This window comes from Grus americana, chromosome 6 (assembly GCF_028858705.1).
Source record: "Grus americana isolate bGruAme1 chromosome 6, bGruAme1.mat, whole genome shotgun sequence".
Lineage (NCBI taxonomy): Eukaryota > Metazoa > Chordata > Aves > Gruiformes > Gruidae > Grus > Grus americana.
The window spans coordinates 41,497,606-41,514,753 of record NC_072857.1 but is presented as its reverse complement, the minus strand read 5'-3'; the positions used below and the strand labels follow the sequence as shown (position 1 = coordinate 41,514,753).

At 55.8% G+C, this 17,148-nt stretch overlaps 1 protein-coding gene across 6 annotated transcripts in view; it reads right to left on the bottom strand.

The window, feature by feature from the left end:
- Window positions 1-16,763, bottom strand: part of SH3BP4 (SH3 domain binding protein 4) — a 45,349-nt gene extending 28,586 nt beyond the window's left edge. The window contains exons 1-2 of one of the 6 annotated variants that reach the window (XM_054829953.1): window positions 11,925-14,511; window positions 10,713-11,221 (exon numbers count right to left, since the gene is read on the bottom strand). The gene's annotated coding sequence lies outside the window, so the exon portion shown is untranslated. The other 5 variants (XM_054829950.1, XM_054829948.1, XM_054829952.1 and 2 more) reach the window with 5 other exon arrangements.
- Between the last annotated feature and the right edge of the window lie 385 nt (window positions 16,764-17,148).

Here is a 17,148-nt window from a genome sequence, read left to right as displayed (position 1 = left end):
TGCCAGGCGAGAGCAAACCAAACACGGCAGGTTTGATGGGGCAGAGGTAGAAAGAAGCAAAAAAAGAGGGGAAAAAAAGAAAAAAGTAATTATGGCTAAACACGTGTGGCCAGTGTCTGCAGGCACCTGGTGTCCCTGATGGGGATGTCACCCTTCGCAAGCGGAGCAGGACGGACAGGAAAGTTTCCTTTTATAGCAACAACTTTGGAGCACGAGTCCCGTTGGATATCCATCTCCAGCGCTGACTTTCAAGTGACTCAAATATAAATTAGGCATCTTTCACCGGGGAGGGAGAAGAGAGCTTTCCCTGCAGGACCTCCTGCCGCTGCCAAGCACAGGCTCCAGCCCAGCACCCACCCGCTGATTTTGGTCACCCATGTCCCGTGCACTCAGCCACCACGTCAGGAGAAAGCACTGCAGAAGCCAGCAAGACTGGGTCGGGTACAGCCCGAGAGCCACCCGTGGTAAGGAAAGCCAGATGCCTCGGCGTCAAGCAGAGAGCAGCACCGACTGCCAAGGCAGAGGAAGGTCATGGAGATGCTGGTGCCACCCTCAAGCATCCACAGCAACTTCAAAGCCCCTCCTAAAATTGCTGAAAACGGTGCCAGTGTGGCAAAGGTTGAAAAAGCCTGTGAGCGTAGGAAGGTGCTGGCGGGGCTGTACTAGCAGGAAATCTCATGAGGTTTACAGGGCCATAAAGAGGGTGCTACCGGGCTGCCGGCCCACGTCCTACCATGCCACAGCGATGCTTCCCAGCAACAAACCCGTAACACGCATGTGAGTCCCGATAATACAGCAGGGAAATAAATAAAGTTGTATTTGCTGCCACGGTTTCAAGGCTACCATGGTCTGCGAGACCAGTCACATCTCTGGGGTGAGGGACGTCTCCAGTGGCACAGTCTGTGGTGCAGCCGGTGTGCCGAAACGCCAGCACAGAGAGCGGGGTACCTCCTGGTACACCCTACAGACTTCTCTGTTCCACAAAATTAATTAAAAAAAGAAAAAAAAAAAAAAAAAAGGCAGTGTCTACCCAAACATCTCATGGTGAAGGAATGTGACTGGAGAGCACCCCAACAGAGACACTCTGCCCATTTTGCAACCTTAGCTGGACCTCTTGTCCAAGGGAGGACTTGTTCAGTCTTCCCTTAAACCCACGTACACTTTTTGCCTCCGTGATGTCCTTCAGGAAGAAACTCCATGGGTCTCCTCCGTCAGGAACGGGCTCTCACCAGCTCCGTCTGATGGCCACTAGCCCTCCTATCAGAAGAGGCAGAGTTCAGTCCCGATCCACCCACTCCCTGGTGTCTGCTCAATGTTCTTCCAAGAGAAAAAACCCACTTTTTAATTCAGGTAGGGCAGTCCCAAAGGTGGTTTTGGAATTTTTTTTTTTTTTTTTTTTTTAACAGGGAGCTGTGAATGGACTCTCCTCTGCCAGGGCAAGGAGTTTGTTCCAGCCAAGTCCCCATGGGGACCAACTACAGCGTGAAAACCCAGTATCACATCCAGCACCGAGCTCCCAGGGGTTAAATGTAAAACCTGCAAACTCAAGTTTAAAACCCTTGGAGAGAACAGGAGCCCAGGAGATCACCTTCTGCCTCCAAGCCCTTGCAGCCCCTCCAAAGTCCTTCAGGAGCCCAAGAGTTCACCCAACGGGCAAAGCAAGACTGCTCCAGAGGGATGCTTAGGGCCGAAAGCAAGGACCAAGCGCCTTTCAAACCAGGGGAACTCAGATTTGAGCCGGATCAAGCAACAGCACAAGCTCACGCAGGCAATCGGTGGCAGAGGAGAACCAAACCCCAGATTTCCAGAGCCACAATCCAGCCGCTGGCCAGAGGGAGACACTTCTGAAGAAGAACCAGCCTTGTCTGACAACAGACATGCCACCCATGGCTCGTAGTCGTCATCCTCTGCCTTGGAAGAGGAGGAAAATCCCTCCTTTTCCTTTTTAAGCCCCGCAGACTGATCGGTGGGTAAATCTAAGGGCACATCTGCATTCTGGCACAGACGTCTGCAGGAGCTGGGCCGGAGCAGGGATGGTGGGCAAAGCTCCGCGGCGGCTGCCAGCACCCACTCTGCCGGCTGCCGGAGGAACAGTATGGACAGCGTGCCGTGGGCCCACGTAGGACCATCGCCAGGAGAAACCACCCGCGCTGCTCCCCGTGTGATGCTGCGGTGGAGGAGACGCCTCCTCATGGTCCCCCAGGAGATTTCGGGGAAACATTCACAGAGAGCAGACTAAGGGCAACCATGGAAAATAATAAAGGAGGAGAAATGGTTTCCTGTCTCCACGGGTGCTGCAAGAACCATCTCATTAACACCTGGTGCACCTTGCGGGGGGGGCAACCCAAACCCCTCCTCCCCATCTCAAGACATCAAGTTAACCAGGGCAACCAAAACTTCAAGCACGGTAAAAGGCTTTCATTGAGAAAGTCTTGGAGCAGCTCAGTATCACGCTACTCCCAGGGTCACAGTCACGGCAGTGTCTCCTTACTTATGATAATTTGGATGCTAATTTGGACTTCAAGAGCTGTCAAAAGCTGAAGCAACCGAGTCCCTGAAAAGCTGTGCTTCCCCCAAGTGGAGATGATGACAGAGCTTTAACTGCATCAACACTTCAGAGCCCTGCGTCCATCACCCTTCACTAATTTCGTCTTTGTCTGGTGGAAAGAAGTAGCTGCTCTCAGCTGTATTTGCTGGTGCAGTGCGCAGAGCCACGTGCTCTCCTTCTCCCCAGCTGCAACGTTGGGAAACCAGTCCCACCAGCGTGACCAGAGAAGGGCAGGCACAGCAAAGTCACCCAAGCTGCTGGACGGGGAGGCTGGCACCTCAACTGATGCAGTGACACACGGAGAGGTCAACGAAAAGTTCTACCAGAGATGAGCTAGCTCCAACTTGCCCGTAGACCAACACGTATGCAACTCCATGCAGCTCTCCCTGTCCAAGTACTCCACCAAGATATATCTTCCCCACGTTGACCACTTCCTTGTGCAAAGAACGTCAAAGGCTGGGAAAAAAAAATAATCAGTCCTGCTTGGTCCTCTGGACTTACCTGACCCGCCCGTCATTTAAAAAGAGGGTGCTGCATTCAAGATGCAGATGCCGCGGGCAAGACGGGCAGGCAGCGGCCACCCATGGGCCACCCAAAAGGTGGCTTTGTAAACAGGTAGCCAGGACACAGCCGCAGCCCCCCAGGTCAGCTGGACCTGCTCTTGACCTCAGTCAGGAGGTCCGTTTTAGGAAAAAAAAGGATAAAAAAAAGAGGGGTTTTGTTCCCAGCTCGCTGCCCGAACACGCCCACGGACACCGAGCAGCCACCACCGAGCAGCCAGATTCTCTCGTTAACGAATAAAACCTCTCTGGATTATCAAACCAAAGAACTCGCTGGAGCGATGAGCTCGTGCAAAAGCTTACCCTTGATTTAATGTTCTTACACACCTTGCTGATCAGTCCAGGTACTGATCTCCTGGGGGATTACACCACACCTGCAGCTACGCTGCAAACGCTGACGGGACCCAAAACCATCACGAGCCCGAGGCAGGCAGAAACAAATGCAATCAGCACGTTATGATGCATTTCCTCAAAACAGAGGGGTTTGGGTTTTGTTTTTTTTTTTAAGCACTCATCCTTGGTAAACATTTCCAAACCAGATTCCCCACGATACCTGGGTTTAAGCAGCTCAACCATTTGTTGGAGCCGATGGTCTTCTCCTAGGAAGGCAACGGGGAGGGGGGTTAAACCGGACTGCGGGTTGCTGGCTCCACGGGATGCCCTACGTTCGGTCTAATCTCTGATCCACGAACCCACGTCGGAAAGACGGGAAGCAGGCTGGGAGCGGCACGGCATCGGGAGCGCAAACCCCCCAGCTGACGATGCCCTTCCGGAGGCACGCGGCAAGGAGCGGACGCGAGGACGGACATCCGCTCCAGCCCAGAGCGCGCGTTAGGACCCGCTGCAAAAAGCCCCGGTCTTTCGATTTGATCTCACCTGCAAATCCAACGAGTTGCATCCCAGAAAGTATTCCTGCTCCAATTCAGAGCACGCTTTTAACACCAGACCCATGACACGGGCACGAAAGTCCTCGCCTTAATTTAAATTAGAGCTTGTCCGCAGGTGGGAATTAGCTTTCCAGGTGCAGGCACCCACCTCTGCCAGCCAGGAGGGTGTTCGAGATAAACCCAAAACAGCCCAGTGTTTACGCAACACGAGAGCAAACACCACGCCTGCTTGTTTAATTAGCTCCCCCTGAAATTAAAGCCCGTCAAACTGCACGGAGGCTTCGTGCAACCTGCAAATTAACTACGAGGAACGCGACCCGAGGGGTGAGGGATGCCAGGTTTAACCCAAGCGGCGGCTCCGAGCGTTTTCCATACCATCAACAGCGCCGTGAAGGGAAAACCCCCAAAATAACACCACCCACCCCATCTGCCTGTATTTCAGGGTTTGTCGTTTCGGTCTCGCCAGGTTAAAAGCTGCTCGATTCCGTCACCGTGGGTCAGACGGCTGATAAGAAAACCGATTTCATCATTTTTAGACCCGAGCATTTATCGGAAGGGTTTATCTGCAAACAAGAGTTACGCACTTTGAACTGTTTAGTTTTACGTCAATTAAAAATACGCGAGGCCCTTGTCTGGACGCTCTCAAAATTAACGTGGTACGGAAGGAGAGCTCGAGTCCGTTCTGCGCAGCCTCCACCACGTGCGACGTCAAAGACACGCCGCTCCTCTGTGCCGGGACGTAATCCTTAACAAAAAAGGTGAGCCGTTTTGGGAAAAGATGCTTCTCTTTAGCAAGATGCTTGGGCACGGAAATAGTCGTTTACGTAACGTATTCCCTCTATGTCTTCTCCAAGAAGCCAGCCCCAGGCGAGGCCGTAAGGAGACATACCTGCTCTCCTTTCTCAAGCCCAAGACACGAGGCTCCGAGGAACCTCGGGACCTCCCTGGTCGAGCCCAAGAGCTGGGTGCTCCGCTCGTTCCCGCCGAGATTTCTGAAGGTAACAGACCATGCCGCCGAATTTCGGATTATTGCAGCTTGAATTAGGGGTGAAGCGTTATCGGCCGTGGTACAGGGCTGTCTTAAGACCAACACGGAAGAACCCGGATTAAAGGAATAAAAATACAAAGTTGTTGCCAATGTGTAGGCAAGGGGATACAGAAAAGCCCAAAGCTTGCCCACTGCCTCTAGAAAAATGCCTCATTTTAGAAAGTAAGGACTGAAATCTGGTTAAAAGCCCCATATATTCAGGGACAGATGCCTTGGGTCAGCTGGGTGTTGGCTTGATATCTACGGTGAGCAACATCAATCCCACCACTAGCTCTGCTCAAGGCTGCTTTGGTAAACCACGGTGATGCGCGTATTTTAGTTTTGGCTCCATATCTAAAACACGGGTTGGGATCTACAAGCGGCAGGCCGTCTGCTAGAGAAGACAATTCCAGGTACAACCAACGTGCCAGGGCACCATCCGCGGCCACCTTCACCCACTCGCCTAGACAACACCTCCTTTTCCCAGCATCTTCCACAGCAACGCCCCAGATTTTCTTCCTTCTAGGATCAAGCTCTTCCATATCTCAATGCCACTCACGTCCAGAAGCGCAGCAGATCTGGGTGCCGGTGATGGGGCAGCTCTGCAAGGACAAGCAGAGGAGGCAGCAAGAGCTCCCCAGGAATGGAGGGATGCTCTCCAGGGGCGGAGGGATGCTCTCCAGGGGCACCAGCAGATGCCCACACGCAGCCTGCAGAACTTTGCTGTCAAAGGGCCAGGGTCAGGCCAGAATTAAGACTTGCTCTCGATGGGAAAAAGAGAGCCTAAATATCAAACCAATGCAGATGGACTTTTTTTTTTTTTTTTTTTTTTTTAATTAAAACTTGCTTGAAGTGAGACATAAAAGAAGTGAAATCCCAGGCACAGCTGACGCACTAGGACGGATTTATATTTAGAAGAAAGACTTAAGTACTCGATCAACAGGAAAGGAATGGAAACTTTTTTGGCACTGTCCAGAAGGAGAAAAGAAAACCAAAAGAGAAACATCCATCGCCACCCATTATTACCAAGGGCAACGTCCACCAGTATTTCAGCCCCCCAACTCTCCACTTTTACACCGAATCCAGCTTTTTTTTTCCACACACGAACATTTACAGCTCGCAGAGCGCACGTAAAGACTATCGACCAAAACACATCACGCGCACTCACAAGACAGCCGGCGTTATTCTTATTTTTGTTAAATTTAGTGCCTGCTACCGTCAGCTTCATTTTCAGCGGGACAACTACCAACGTGGTAGTACTTCGGCACAAAACAAATATACCGAGGCGATAAAAAAAATTCCATTTCCAAGTTTTGCAGACTGAAGTTTGAAGAGAGATGAAGCAAAGCACCACCATCAAACACAATCCTTCAAAAATCTGCTGTTTCTTCTGACGCATCATTCATTTGGGAGCTTTTAGTTCAGAAGTCAGAGAGGTGCTTAGCCGGATATCCGATCGTTTGCTGGGCCTCATCCCAAATTTCTCTAACATTACTCATATTTTCTTTATTGCGCAGGAAGAGGGATGAGGATTTTATACTCAAAGGCGAAAGGGCGGGAGAAGTTTTTGCAGCGTGATGTAGGAATTTTAACGGTTAGGCTCAGACCTCCGGATCCCAATGATTCCCATATATCCCATTCCTCGGAAGGAGAAAGAAATGAGGCTGATGCTGGGACTCCTCCGCCTTTGCACCGCTTGGGACCCGGGGATGAGCTGGGACCCACCACCACCACCAGCCTTAACCCAGGAACCCCCCTTCCCGCTGTGAGCGAGGGAACCACCTGATGCGGCTTCTCCAATCCCCTCAAAAATCGGGCCAAACTGCAAATATTTTCATTCCTTTTATCTTGCCTGAACTGCAGGGCAATCTGAACGCAGCGATTTATTTCCCCCATCCTCCCCAAAAGTGATTTTAAAGCACGTTTTTGGAAGCACAGGCACGACGCCTCCAGTTGGACCCTCGGATCGTACCGCTGCACGAACCCAAGCAACGGTGACGCTCCGTGCCTCAGTTTTCCCCCCCCAGCGTTATCCGCCGGTACCCAAACCCCTCGGGACACTCATCCCTCCCCGTTACCTAAAGGAACGCGTCTCCGCTCGCATGCGCCGGGGTTCCCCATCGCGGTCAGGTAGCCGGAAAACCGGCAGCAGGACGGCAAGCAGCTTTTTCCCCCGGGATGCTTTTAAGGTGAGGGTTTAAAAGAGGAGCTGGGGCACGGAGGTAAAGCCGGGGCAGAAGGGTGACCCCCACTGCAGGGCAATTGCAGAGAGGGGGTTAAACGCTCACCCTCCCCAAATCCCCGCTGCGGGGTTCTGCATTCCTCTGCTCAAACAGCGTGCTGGGCTAAAGATTTTTTTTTTTTTTTTTTTTTTTTTGCTCGCTGTTTCCATGTCCGGTCATGCCCCGCATCCTGGATTCGGTGAATATTTTATTAATAGGCAGAGCAGGAGCTGGAGAGGCACCGGCTGCTCTGGCCAGTCGCACCTCCGAGAAGCGGCGGGGCTGTCCCGCTGCAGGGCAAGGTGCTAAAAATCAGGCAAAAGACCAAAAAAATAAAAAAAAAAAAAAATAAAGCAAGCCCTGCTCACCCAAAAGCATTTGGGAGCTGTGCTTAACGTCACCGTGCAATTTTTTACGCACCTCCTGGAAAAACATCTCCCGTTCCCTGCAGGTCCACGAGAGCAGGGATGTGCCGGAGACCACAGCATGGGGAACTGAACAAGTCGGGGGGGGGGGGGGGGGTGTGTGTGTGTGTGTGTGTGTGTGTGTGTGTCCCCTGGTGCCGGGGTGGAGCTGTGACCTTGTTTCACGGGATCTCACCAGGCGCTGCGAGAGTCCAGATGGACCGTCTGGCTAATTGAGTTAATTAAAGCATTTTTTTCGGCGGCGATTAACTTTCAGGCGCGCCACTCCAGAGCGGCTCCAGGTTTCTCCAGGGAGCACCGGCCACACCTCGGGAGCAGCAGGAGAGACGGGAAAAATTACTCGGAAGCGCTTACTGATGGCACCAAGCTGTTTCTCTGCAGCGTTCGCCGACTCCAAGCAGCTTCAAAAAAAAAAAAACCAAAAAACCACCAAACCAAAAACCACCTCTAAAAAAAAAAAAAAAAAATCCAAAACACCCAGAAACTCCCCCAAACCTTCATTTATTTTTCACCTCCAAGCAGAGCAGGACTGGCTCCCCGTGCCCGGCGGAGATGGAGAAGACCGAGGCAAGGCTGTAGCGGATGGATGGGAGGGAGGAGACCCACCACCGTGCCATCCCATCCCCGGAGCATCTTTCCCTCGGTGCAGCACAAAGCAGACGCGATAAGCTCTGGGAAGCGAGCAACGCTGCCCGTACCTCCCAGGATGATAAGGCGGTCAAGGCCAGCGCCGGCAGGACGGGCTATCTGTTTTGCCGAGGTAATTGCCATCTCGTGGGGACAGTAAATACTCTGTCTGCGGCCCTTGCCCGGAGATAACTAAGCAAAAACACGAATTCCAAAAGAAAGGCTTGCTTGGCGGCTGCCGCTGGTTTGCTCCCCGACAAGGACGGTTGCTGTAAGCACTAGAAAGGAGCCGCGTCCTGGGAAGCTGGTATTAAAAAAAAAAAACAAAACCAAAAAAACCCAAAACCCAACAAAACCAAACAAACTACCCCCAAAAACCAACCCACCGCATTGCTTTCACCCCCTTTCACAAAAAAAACCTACTTGTCCTCCTCCGTCCGAGCAAACGCGGGATGAATGCCTACGGAGGTACCACTTGTACGGATAAATAAATACATTTGATTGATTGATTGATTGATTTATCCTCCAATAAATCTGCCGCCAACAGCATCCATAGGTAAGGAGGAGCCAGCGCTCGGGAAGACAAGCTGCGGGATGCACCCCCACGTCTCCTCCTCCTTTTGTGGGATGCACCCCCACATCTCCTCCTCCTTTTTCACGGGATGCACTTGCACATCTCCTCTTTCTTTTTTTTTTTCCCCGCAACCGTAACTCCAAACCTTATGAACTGCAGGGACGGGTTGGTGCTCCACGGCCACGTGCATTGGGAACTATTCCCTGCGCTTTCCCATGGACTTTAATAGCTCAACCCGCACTGAAGGCGCAGGAAAAAAAAAAAATGCTAATGATGGGGTTTGGAGAGGAAGGGGGTTAAAAAAAACCAAAAAAAAAACCCCAAACAAAAAAAAAAAAGCGTGGAGGGGTTTGGGACGGGAGGCACGGTGCTTGGGGGAAGAGAGAAGTGCAATTTCCAAGGCTCGGTTTGCACGCACACTGCCGGCTGGGAAACGTTTCTGGGAGAGCAACCCCACCCCGGCACGGTTAATCTGATGGCGAGGTTTTCAACGCGGCAGCCAGGATGCGAGGGGCTGCGGAGGGAGCCTGGCCAGGCGGGGAAAAGAAAGCAAGGAAATGCCACTGAGGTGAGGAGGGTTTTTCTGGCTGGGCAAAGGGTTGTTTTGTTTCCCTCCCCTTCAGCTAGCTCTGCCATTTTCCGGAAGCTGGATCAGTAACAAAAAAAAAAACAAACCAAAAAAAAAAAAAAGAAGTTTCTCTTTGTTTAATTCTAGCTGGGGTACAGCGCTGGCGCAGAGGGACCCAGCGTCGCCCCGGCCGCGCTGGGAACGGATGCGAACCGAGACAACGGCACGGCAGAGGGGAGCAACGCCGGGACTTAAAGCTTTCACATCTCCCGCGAAGGCACGACCCGAGCTCAAACAGATTATTTTCACTCCCGGAGGCACACACGAGACCGGGCAGAGTTCGGTCTCGATTCCCGGCGGTCACGTCTGTGCCGACGCCGACCTGGGACAGCCGCAGCCAAGGGGTCCAGGCAAACCCAGCCGCGGGCTAATTCCAAATTCAAACCCCTCTAACTCAAGGCAACGCGGGTCACGCTCCCTCCTCTCCGAGCCCCAGCGCTTCGCCAGTGCGATGCAAATCCGTGGCGGAGGAGCAGCGCAACTGGCACCGAGCCCCACAAAGCCCTCGCCGGTGAGCTAACGGCAGCGGCGACCGTCAAACATCTCCCGCCTCGCTTTTCTCCGCTGACCGAGCCGGGGACACGCCATCGTTCCGACTCCAAAAAAAAAAAAAAAAAAAACCCTTTTCTGTTTCTAAGGAAACAGCATCGTTCAAACGAGGCCGCGCGCCGTGCGAAGACGAGAGCCAAAGCACTTTGCACGAGCGGCGCGGTCAGGCTGGCGCGGCCGGAGGGGGAAGCGAGAGCTTCGCACGGGGCTCGTCTGCGGCACGGGGTGAGCGACCCAGCCGAAAGACCACGTATCGCAGCCGCGTTGCTTTGCCGGGTCAAAAGGGTGTTTCCTGGAGCCGGCTGGAAAACGTCTGCTTTTGCTTCGCAGCGGCGATCTCCCCTCCTGAAAACGTTGGGATGCTCCCTGGGGCAACCCTCGCGCGGGGCAGGAGGAGGGTGCAGAGGAAGCAACTCCAGAGCCCGCAGAGAACCGTGGAAAGGAAAGGCTTTCATATTATCAGGGTTATTACGGTTATTATTATTATTACTATCATTATTGCAGCTTTCCCCCCCGTTGTTTAACGGGACGGCAAACCAAACGCGCGTTACCATCCGGCGCAAAAGCATCCCGATGATGCAACAGCACAGGAGAGGTTAAAAAAAAAAAAAACTTAAAAAAATAAGCGACTCGGCCACCTTCTACCTTTGTATTTTAATACGTACCGGGTTGAGGCTACAAAGTCGCTCTCACATCCATCACCCGCACGTGCGGGCGGCGCAGCAGCCGAGCCGTCGCCGGCGAAGGGGAGATGGGATGCGATCCGCACCGCCTTCCCGCCGACGGGTCTGAAGCGACGTCTCGTCCAGGCAGCGCAGCAGCAGCTACTCGCGCGGGAGCACGCAGGAACGTTTAGCCTTGGGACCTGCAATTCGTTTTCTTCTATCGGTAACGAGAGCGTTACGCTTCCCCAGCAGCCCGTTGATGATACGCCAGTTGGGAATGACTACCTCTCGGCACCCAAAATAAACCCTTGCACAAATACAAGCGAAATCAGCAGGTTAAAAATAGGAATATTTCGCGTGGGTGGTCGGGGTTCATAACGGAGGAGCGGCCAGCCCATAGACAGTGCTAGGTTCCCACCAAAAAATGGGATTAAAGTTGGTAGACGCCGCTCGTGGGACACCGGTGACTTCTTCAAATAACACGCGACCCACCCAAAACGTCGACCTTCCTAGGAGAGGGGAAAAAAAAACGTGAATCCAAGGACAGGACGAAAGAGAGCTGGAAGTTTTACGGTCAGCTCTTTGACCCATCAAAACCGGATTTTACCCTGGAAACGCCGTCAACGCGCGCAGGGGAGTGCGGCTGCCCGCCGGACCTGCGAACCGCCCGGAGCGGCAAAGGGATTTCGCACGCTCCGTCATTTTCCCATTGCTGCGAGCCATCGGCATCCACCCCTCTCCGCACCCCCACGCTTTTCTTTACGAGCCCAACGGAGGAGCAGAAATACACCGCAATCATTTCGCTCTGAGGACCGCCGGGAGAAATTAAGCACCCCGGGCTGCAACGAAGATCACGGGAGGGGACAGATGCCGCAGGTATCCTCGGAAATTATCCCTCGGCGCGCGGTTGTGGCGTTACCGGAACTGGGACGTCACTGGATGGGACCACCCGACCTGCCAGGAGCGAGTTTCTCCGCCTGGTTTAGAAAGAGCGCCGGAAGGAAAGGGGCTTGCCAGGACACGCACGTGCCCACCGGAGGACCTGCTCCTATCAGCCAAAGTTACGTGTCCTGCAAGCGCTTTCTTCTCCTTAATTTTTAAAACCCAACCGTTTACTTACGGCCGCCGCGAGAGCTCAGGCCGCAATTCGCACTTTCGGATTTAATAAACTGTAATTAAGCAGCGAGGCTGTCCTCGCACCCCCGTACCCACCTCTTCGGGTCCTTTAGGGAGAGAAACCAGACCCTCCCGCTGCTCCTCCCAAGGGTTTGCTTCCCGGTCACGTCCACGGCAGGTGGCAGGTTCTTGCCCCGTGCCAGCACCGAGAGGTCCGCGTGGTCCCTGTCCCGGCCAAGGTCGGTGCTTTCGACATCCTCTAACAATGCTGGCCCTGTGCGCCAACGCCGGCCGCCCGGCAGGCTCAACGCAGGGATTGTTCAAGAAGCGAGCGGATGCAGCTCCGGCAACAAAAGGGAAGCGTCCTCGGCTCTCGGCTCGCACGGGGACAGGGAGCGAGCTCTGATGCCAGCGTTCACGTCCCACGGGAAACGACGGGGGACTCGTTTTGTGGGGTTTTTTGCCCCCCCCCCCTTTTTTTTTTTTTTTTTTTTTTGCAAGGAGCAAGCTCTCCGTTCAGCATCCACAGCGCCCCGTGCGCGATGCCACCAAAGCCACCCACGAAACCCGGCAGTTGTCCCCAGCCCATCACCTCCGGGACATCCCATCCGAGCAACTTTTAAGAGCAAATCGGACCGAAAGCCCCGCAAGGGTGAAGCACCAAAGACCATTTCGCCATACGTACTGCAACGTATGCATCACGCTTAATAAGCGCAAATACATTTTCCAGCAGGTCGATCCCCCCTCTTTCAAATCTGGCTTGTTGCTGGTCACTACGACCTCAACCGTTTGGCTACGAAACTCCTCCAAGAGCTACAACCCACAGCCAACGCGCAAGAGACGCCCAGCCCTCTGCTTGGGGAACCCCCTCCGCCACCGCCGCGGACGCCCCTCGGCGCCGGGTACCCGAACGCCCGGCGAGGACCACCCTTGGCCGAGCAGCGTTACAAGCCGGTCCTGCCGACCCAAAGCGCGCCCCTTCGTAGGGACGGCAAACCTCCGACCTGTTGGAAACCCATCCCAGCTCCTCGGCATCTCCCGGGGAAGCCCGCGGGGCAGTCTGCGAAGCTCAGGTATTTTCAAGGCGATTTTGGGAAAGGAGAGAAGAGGCAGGCGTAAAACCGAAGGGTTGAGAGACTCCGAGGCGAATTTGCATTCGTTCTCGTTCCGGCCGCCGTCAGAAAGGCGTCCACCAAAGCGGAAGGCGAGGCAACTTTCAGACCTCTTCAAAATAAGAGGAATAAGGAGGATGCAAATTCCCGGCCTGCCCTCTGCAGCTGCTGGCTCCCTTTGTGCAGGCAGGCTCCCGCGACCAAAAAGCTTCTCGCCGTATTCAAATGGTTTTTTCTCATTAAAAAAAAAAAAACAAAAAAACAAAAAACCAAACCCGCACTGTCTAAACCACCTCCTTAACATAGATACGAGCTCTTCTGAACAAACCCACCAGGCTAAAATAAATATTTTGCTTCGCAAATAGTTTTCTTCTCATTAAAACGAAAACGTAATTAGGGATGTCAAGCACAGAGGCGAGCAACGGCCGCAATCGCTCCCCGCAGCGCCGCGCTGCTCAGCCTTTATTCGATTAAAAGTAACGACGCTGCTATTTTCGAAAAGCACGCTGCCTTCCACGGCCCGACCGGAGTTATTTTAGAAACGTATATACGGAAAAACCAGCATCTTTGCCAGAAAAAAAAAAAAAAAAAAAATCCCCACCCGGGAGGCCATGGGCTCGGCGGAGGCTGCAGGACCACGGCACGGGGCACCGGCGAGCGTCGTGGGCGACCGCACGCTGCTGTCGCCGCTGGCGGCCACGGGGTTAAAGCTGGCTGTGGGAAGAGCACGGCGACCCTGGGCGAGAGCGTTTAACTGCTGGAAAGGGTGAGGGAAAAGGAAAAAAAAAAAAAAAGAGAGGAAAGAGGAAAAGGAGAGAAAAGGCGCTAGCGGAGACGTTGCACGAGGGCACCCGCGCGGGGTCTGGTACCGACGCCGTCACACGGGAGCCAAGAGCCAGGGTGGGACGCAAATATCCAGAGCTACGGGATGTCCCGGGAGACCGTAATTCTCAGTATCGGGGTTTTTTGTTCTTTTTAAGCAAATCTAAGCGTCTCATTGCTGCGGTCAGGCGCTAGGAAATAAAGGATGAGTCCTTGTTCCAGAGCGGAGGGGAACGTTTCGCTCTCTAGACACAGACGTCGACACGACGCGCGTCCCCCCTCCAACTTCCACCCAAGCTGCCGCTCCGCTCGTTAACAGCCGTAACTTAATCGTTGCAGATCTGAGGTAGCGTTTGCCAGGGAAAGCACGCTGGGGCGGGGGAGGGGGGGGTGATGGGCATTGCGTCGTCTTCCTCAGCATCCCCCCCCCCCGCCCGAGCGCAGGATGCGTGCCCTCGCATCCCACACCCCTTTACACCTCCGCGGCCGTAAGAGGCTTCGGTGCAACGCGGCTTACCTAGGGCAGAGGGTTATGGGATGCCCAAAACCGCCTCACGGTCACCGCCGTCCCAAAGTTGTTCCGAGCGTAACTAACGCTGAGCCAGCCCTCGTGGGCGAGGTGTTTATTCCTGAACAGCTTTATAGCCAGGGATCCCCCCCCCAAAAAAACCCAACCCCAAAAAACAACCCCCTAAGGGGATACCCCAATACCGGAGCTCGAGGCCGCGACATGCGGACGTCAATCCCCGCCTCCGCCGTAACACACCCTCCGCGCACGTCTCCCGCCGAACGGCGTCCTGCGAGCAACCCCGCTGCGGGATCGGCTGGGGTTCGCCAAGCGCCGAACAGCACCCCTCGCTCACAGAACAAACCCCCCCCCCCGGGCAGCCAGCGAGGAGCAAAAAAAGGTCAGCGACTCTCCGTCGCGTCGGCGAGCCCCGACCGGGCAAACCCGCCGGGAAAATGAACCGCCAGGCGCAGCCGGTGCAACGGCGTTAAAAAAAGTCCCAAAGTCGCAGGGAACGTCCCACCCGTGAGCGATGAGATAAGAAGGGGAAGGAAAGCCAGCACGGCCTCCCCCAGCCTCGGCTGCAAGACATCACCGCGACCTCACGGGCCGGACGCGTCAGGAAACGCTCGCGCATCATCCCCGGAGCACGCCCCGTCGCGCGCGAAGCTCACGGCGTCCGCCCGGCCGTCGAGGGTTCCCCGCTGGGTGCGGGGGTGCCGACCCTGGGACCCGGTCGCCGTCGTCACCGTCCCCTCGTGGGGCGGCTACGCGCAGGCGGGCGTGCAAGAGCCCCGAAAGCGCGCGACGCTCGGGGCGCGAGCAAAAGTTTCTGGCAGCAGCCGTCCCCGCGGGGCAACGCGCCCACGGCGGGCACACGCAGACGGCGCCGCACGGGTGTACGGCATGCACGCGTACAGAGCGGTGCACACGTGTGGCGTCAAGCGCAACGCAGCCACGGTCGCGCAGAGTTGCACGCGCACTTACACGGCACCACACACGCGTACACGGCGTTGCGCTTACGCTGTGCTGCAGGGCAGGCGCGCTCGCGCGGCATTGCACACGCACACAGACTTGCCCAGCGCTGCACGCACACTCTCACGGTGCGCACACGCACACACTCTCATGGTGCACGCACACACGTGCACACATTCTCACGGTGCGCACACGCACACTTGCTCTCACAGGGTGCACACGCACACTCTCACGGTGCACGCACACACGCGCACACACGCTCACGGTGCACGCACACACGCGCGCACACGCGCACTCTCACGGTGCACGCACACACGCGCGCACACGCGCACTCTCACAGCGTGCACACACGTGCGCACACGCGCACTCTCACGGTGCACACTCTCTCTCTCACGGTGCACACACACACGCACTCCCTCACAGTGCACACACTCTCTCACAGTGCACGCACACACTCTCACCAGTACACACACACACGCTCTCTCATGTTGCACACACTCTCTCTCTCTCACAGTACACACACACACACTCACCCTCACAGTGCGCACGCACACACTCACCCTCACAGTGCGCACGCACACTCTCTCAGTACACACACACACACTCTCTCAGTACACACACACACTCTCTCTCAGTACACACACACACACACTCTCTCACAGTACACACACACACACACACACTCTCACAGTGCGCACACACACACACACTCTCACAGTGCACACACACACACACTCTCAGTACACACACACACACTCTCTCACAGTACACACACACTCTCTCACAGTACACACACACACACACACTCTCACAGTGCGCACACACACACACTCTCACAGTGCGCACACACACACACTCTCAGTACACACACACACACACTCTCAGTACACACACACACACACTCTCTCACAGTACACACTCACACACACTCTCACAGTGCACACACACACACACTCTCAGTACACACACACACACACTCTCTCACAGTACACACACACACACACACTCTCACAGTGCACACACACACACTCTCAGTACACACACACACTCTCTCTCAGCGCACACACACACACACTCTCTCACGGTGCACACACACACACGCACGCACCCGCGCGGCGCAGCCAGCCCCGCAGCACCCCACGCCCTGAGGCCGCCCGGCCGGAGCAGCCGGAGGCGCGGAGCGGGGCTGCCCACACCGGCCGAGCCCGGACGCCGCCTTCCAGCCGAGGGGTGCGGGGGAGCGGCACGCGGCACACGGCACACGGGGACTCCCGCCCGCCCGCCCTCCCGGCGCCGCCGCCGCCGCAAACTTTTCCCTGGCGGCGGGGCGACCCCGGGAGCCCCCGGCGGAACCGCAGAGGACGCGGGAGCCGCTCCCCGCCGGCGGGGTGCCCGCCCGCCCCCCCCCTTGTCCCCGGCCCGGCGCTTACCTGGCACCGGCACCGGGACCCGACCCCGCTCCGCTCCCGGCTCGCGCCGCCCCGCCGGGCACTGCCCGCGCGCCCCGCCCGCCTCGCGCCAGCACTGACGTCAGGGGGCGGGGCCGCCCGCGGGAGCTCGAGACCGTCCGCTTTGGGGGGGGGGGGGGGAGGGAGGGGAGGGGGCGGGGAGAGAAGCCCGCGTGCCGAGGGGCGGCAGCGCGCGTGCAAGGCTGGGTGCGTGCTGCTGCGCGGGCCGGGAGGGGTGTGGGAGAGCGCGCTCGTGCGAGGGGCAGCGCTCGTGCGAAACAGGCGCGTGCAGGGGGTGTGCTTGTGCAAGGGGCACTCCTCGTGCAAAACAGGCATAACAAGGGGTGTGTAAGAGCGTCCTTGTGCAAGGGGCAGTCCTCGTGCAAAACGGGTGTGCAGGGGTTGTGCTTGTGCAAGGGGCAGTCCTCGTGCAAAGCAGGCATAACAACGGGTGT